This window comes from Brachyhypopomus gauderio, chromosome 3 (assembly GCF_052324685.1).
Source record: "Brachyhypopomus gauderio isolate BG-103 chromosome 3, BGAUD_0.2, whole genome shotgun sequence".
NCBI lineage: Eukaryota > Metazoa > Chordata > Actinopteri > Gymnotiformes > Hypopomidae > Brachyhypopomus > Brachyhypopomus gauderio.
Window position 1 is genome coordinate 8,253,016 of NC_135213.1, and position 5,643 is coordinate 8,258,658.

At 41.3% G+C, this 5,643-nt stretch overlaps 1 long non-coding RNA gene across 1 annotated transcript; it reads left to right on the forward strand.

Annotated features, from left to right (window-relative positions):
- Window positions 1-478: 478 nt before the first annotated feature.
- Window positions 479-1,327, forward strand: LOC143509709 (uncharacterized). Its single transcript, XR_013129742.1, has 3 exons — window positions 479-641; window positions 732-970; window positions 1,062-1,327. It is a non-coding gene; the product is annotated as an uncharacterized LOC143509709 (long non-coding RNA).
- Window positions 1,328-5,643: the final 4,316 nt, after the last annotated feature.

Consider the following 5,643-nt stretch of genomic DNA (forward strand, 5'->3'; position numbering starts at 1 on the left):
CTTATATACACAGGGTTGCCAAGTATTCAAGATCACTTGGAGATTTGAACCTGGGGGGATGGGGGAGGGGGTTGGCGAGTGTAAATTGTTAGCGGGGGAGGGTGTAAAATGGATACAAATTAAGTATTAAATCGCAATCGATCGATCTCCAGTGGTTGGCGCCAGAGCGAACTAGTAACTCATTGAATCATATATGTGGATCAGGGGTAAATAAACTAGATTTTTTTCCGCGTGAGAAATCGGAAGTGTGGCGTGAGAGCATGTGAAGATGGTCAAATGCGTGTGTCTCACGCTCAATGTGTGAGAGTTGGCAACCCTGTATACACCATCACCAATATAGTAGCGCCTGTCGGATTATAAGTTTAATGAAAGTGTAGCTGAATTTCCTTAATGCATTGATGCTAGCATTTTCCTTATTGCATTTTCTCTTCACTTAGCTGAGGTTTCAAGACTGTTTGGGCCATACACACAGGGAGGGAGAAGGACAAGTCGTCGGCGCTTTGTTGTGCCTGCACAACTCAGTTCTTACACCCATGTCTTCTGTTGTCTTGAGGACAAAAATGAGGATTTCGTCCCCAATCGATTTGCCAAACAAAAGCTTATCGCTGCAGGATTAGGAGAGAAACGTCTTACATTTAAAGGTGTGTACGTCATCACAGTTACCAAACAGTCTGTGTAGGTGAAAGTTTGAAAACTGCACTTTTTGCATTTTTTCTGACTTCTCTTTTCAGGTTGTCAGACAAATCCACACGATTTCAGAGAATTCCTTTTAGCTGCATTTCCAAAACTCCGACAAGGAGGCGGATTTGAATTGCTCAAGATTTCTGGAATTACTCGAAGTCACCAGTTGAGCCTTATCCCCTGTCCCAATGAGGGCTACCATGTAAGACATCTAAAAGATCCACAGACCCAGATTGGTCATGCCACCATTTTCATTCGACCACTTCAAAAGAACCTAAACATAGAGCCTGTAAGTTCTTCACTTTAAAACTGCTGCTCCCTTTGTGAACATCAAATCATTACTTCTTGTGATGAATTGTAATATTTAAACTCCTTTGTAGGTATGTCAACCAGAATGCAGTAGTGAGCTAGTTGGACCACTTCAGAATTGCGTCACCTGTGAAGAAGAATTCCCCTTTTCACAAATCAAGGCTCACAGTGATGAGTGCAGGAGGTACTGCTGTACACAGCTACATCACATTTTTTTAGCTCAAGGCATATGTTTTTATACCTGTGACAAATTGCATGAGGCATAGGAAGTGCACCACCATGAAAAATGCATGTTTGTATGTGCACGTGAATGTAGGATTAACCATGTAGGGCAGGCGTACTCAACTAAATTTGTCCGCGGTCCAATTTTGGCAGATACCTGTGACCCGAGGTCCGGTGTGGGCGGGGGTGGCGAACGTAAGTTGTTGAGGGTGGGGGGGGGGGGGGGGGGCGGTGAGGGGGGGGGGGGGGGGGGGGGTGATGTTGGCGGCGAACGTAAGTTGTTGAGCGGGGGTGGTGAACGTAACACTCGTGACGGAGTTTTTTTTCAATAGCCCTGAAATAAATGCTACGGTTTTGTTTTGGACCGTATCCAGTTAATCAGGAATGAGATTGGGTCCGGACAGGACTGCGTTCGGGTCCGGATCCGGACCGCGGTCCGCCAGTTGAGTACCTGATGTAGTGCAAAATGTATATTAAAAAAAAACTAAGCTTACCAGACAAAATAGTTGTCACCTTGCATGTGGGACAGAAGTAACTTCAGACTCCTGCAGATTCACAGACTGAGAAGAGATGGTACAGTGCATGTCTTGTTTGATGTGTAGAACATGGGTCACAAAGATGATGCTAATAATGGCCTGTTTATGAGGAACTCTTATTTTTGTAGGTGAAAAAGAGCAATTGATTCCATCCACTTCCCAGTTCCTCTTGGAGAGCTACTTCTTTATTGTTGCTGGCAGAATTATTGGTCATTCATTCTTGCATAGTGGGCCATGCCTAGATGGAATGAGTCCAGCAATCCTGCACGTGCTGTTTGGTGGATCCACAGAAAAAGCCACAATAGATATCAAGGATTGTGCTGACCTTGATATCCGTGAGACAATCCAGTTGGTATGACCCCCCCCCCCCCCCCCCCCCCCCCCCCAAGAAATGGGTCTATTGATAAGTAAGACTTCAATAATAAATATTTGATATTGTCAATGAATAATTTTATAGTATTGCAATTTAATGTTTAATAAGCAGATCAGCATTTTCAACCCTAAATTTTTCAAACCCAATAAATTTGAGAAAATGTAAAAACAGTAAAACAGTGTTTCTTCCATTTCCTTTAATTTTGACTGATTTTCCACATCAGCTGCATGGCACAGCAGAACTATCCTCTGAAGAAAAGCACAGCATCAATGAGCTGACACTGTCCTGGGATTTGCCTCAAGTTACATCTGAAAATAAAAGATGGCTTCTTGACAAACTCCTCCTCCATGCTGTAAGTATTTTAACAGGTCATAAGAGGGTTTTCCATCCACCGAGTTTTTGCGCATTTTGAAAATGCGCATGAAAAAAACTGGATGGAAAAAGACCAAAATTCGAAAAAAGCCCCAAATATCGCAAAAAGATTTTTACGCTAGGAGAAGGTGGAAAAGTTAGACTATCGCATCGCCAAAATTCGGAAAAACTGGATGGAAAAGGGTTTTTCGCATAAACGATGACGTATCATGCCTCAAGTCATGTGGTTCTGTACACGATCGCGATGTAAAAATGGCAAATGCATACAAAAACAGTTCTGGAGAGAGCAAAAATTGAATTTAACTTCTCCATGTATAGAAAAGAAAAAGAAAAAAATGTTTCAAAACCTCAACGTGCAAAAATGCGTAACTGCCAGATGGACGTAAAACCACTATTGTTTGGCGTCCTCTCACGTGATCTAAAATTTATTCGCATAACTGTAATGACTGGAAACAAGGCTTAATTCGCATTTTTTTCTGCCGAAACATGGAAATTGCGCATTATTTTTTTGAAAGGTTTGGATGGAAACCTGGCTATAGTTAGGATGAAGGAATGAATGTTGGATTTGTATCCACTAGATACACCACTGAATATTGTGAGTTTGTTATAAGAACTGAACAAGTTGAGTTGAAGATTCAAATACTTTACAGGTTCTTGGAAGAACCTCCAGACAAGTCAAGCAGTTACGGCGTGGTTTGAAAGAGACACTGATCTGGCCTTTGTTAACAGAAAGGAAAGACACAATTCCCCTGCTCTTTCCACTGGCATCTCAAATTCAGTGCACATCACAGGTAAATGCATAAAATCAACACTCTTCTTAGCCAGTAGCATTGGTTTCAGGTCATTGGAACAGTTAATTTTCGAGTATAGCTGCAATGATTGGTCAGTTCACCAAAAATATAAATGACAAACAAAATATTGTTAAGACATGGTCTTCCTAAATGAATATATAAAAATATACACACTCTAATGACTGCCTAAATGTAAGGAAAAACAATTGATGTGAAAAACATCTGAAAAGTACTGATTTTACACTTAAAACTTTCAGTACATTTATTTAAACCAGTAATCTTCAAATCCTGCCATGGTGGATCAGTGTCCAGCACAATTTGATGGTTTTCATGCTTAATAGAGGTGTGCCAAAAAATCGATTCATATATCAAAAATCGATTCTCATTTACTACGATTCAAAATCGATTTTAAATGTCCCAAAATCGATTCTAAGTCGCGTTACGTAATTACAAAATTACGCGAGACTTTATGCAGCAGGTTCTGGGACACACTCGTGGTTTTCAAGACAGATGGAGGAAAGAGATATTCAACCTGTTCCGTCTTTATTTAAGGAAAAAATATGGGTTCATTTTGGTATTTACGAATGCCAGGGAAGACCGAACTTGACACAATGTAGCTCGTGTGCAAGGCGTATGTAACACGGTGAGCACGGGAACGTACACACAGCGTGAAATAATATAGAGAAGGGTGGACACGAGTGCCGGCTCGCAAAAGCAATACGTTTGACACTCCTCACATGTATTAGCGAGAGGGAAACGCGCACAGCGACCCAGAACGAACAAACAAAACAACACGGGAGACTCAACGCGCAAGCGAATAGAAACCAAAACCGTGAGGGCATGGAGCAAATAGAAACAAAATACAACGCGCAAAATACAACGCGGGAAAACTAACAGTTAACTGTAGTGAGACGGGAGAAAGAAACAAAATAACAGTAACTAAAAAACAGCGCGGATAAATGCAACGCGAAAACGAAACTAAGGACACCAGAAGAAGTAATTGGCAAAAAACGCCGCAGCAAAATAAAACCCTTCACAAAAATATAGGCAAAACGGATAGGAAGAAATGCAGGATTGGGAAAACTTGAGATGGGTCAGGAAGCGACGCAGGAGATAGATACTCGAATAAGTAAAGAGAAAGCATAACAGAGAGGTGGCGAGACACCTTCAAACGAGAAGCAACCACAGAGAAAGCAGAGACTGGCTGAGAACGTATGGTTACGCCACCTATAGTCTGGGACTGACTCTGGTGCCCCTAGCCACGGCTGGGGGAACAGCATCCGAGCCAGCCCTGACAGCTTGTAAAATGAAGCTCAAGAATTTTGGTAACAACAAAAAGCATTTTATTTTACCAAAGCACATTATTTTTGTTAATTAAATGTGAAAGACTTTGTTTTCTGTATTTGTCATTCTGTCTTGTAAAGCAGACTGTAGTAGATCATGCAGATTTTATAGACTTAAGCAGACATTTTTATAAATCAAATCGTTTTTTTAATCGAAAATCGATTTTGAATTGAATTGTGGCCCCCAAAATCGGAATCGAATCGAATAGTGAGATAGTAAACGATTCCCACCCCTAATGCTTAACTTACCTGATGTAATACATGTATTAACTGACAAGCTTCAGTGTTGTCTGACGAGGGAAATCCCTGAACTGTGTTGGGCCTTCCAATTGTCTATTTAAATAAAATTTAACCACTGGGCACAGCAGTATTTTGTACATATTTTGCGGCTAGATAGAAAAGCCGGTGTTACATAATGGCTGAAATTTTTTCTGTCAGATGGTCCTGGACAAGATAAAGTGGCCAACGCAGGATGAAGACGAAGATAGTGATGTCGCTCTAGAACAGTGGTTCCCAAACTTTTTCTGCCATGCCCCCCTTTAGTAGATGAGAATATTTTTGCCCCCCTGCAATAGCTCCACGCCCCACCTAGGGGGCGCGCCCCCCACTTTGGGAACCACTGCTCTAGAAGATGCATGTAGGATCACAGGGTTCCTTCGAACATTTATTGAGAATGGTAAGTTAAATTTGTACTTCAGGTTATTTGGCTAGTGCTTTTTACAGGTAATTTCTGTAGGTAATTTCATGTTTAATTGTGGATTCTTCATAAAAACAGTTACAAGAACAACTTATTGAAAATATTGGTGCCCTTTTTGATTCTGCTTTAATGCACTCCTCTGATAGCATCTCCAAACCTGCTTGGAAAACTTGTGCAGTTTTGGGTGGGATGGGATGTTCTTCCCCGATACTTGGATGTTGAAGTGGTGGAGAGCAACTTCTACCTGGTTCTATTTTCTTAAAATTCCAGCACATTACAAAGAATTAGTGGTGAGCCGTTAACGGCGTTCGTTAATTTG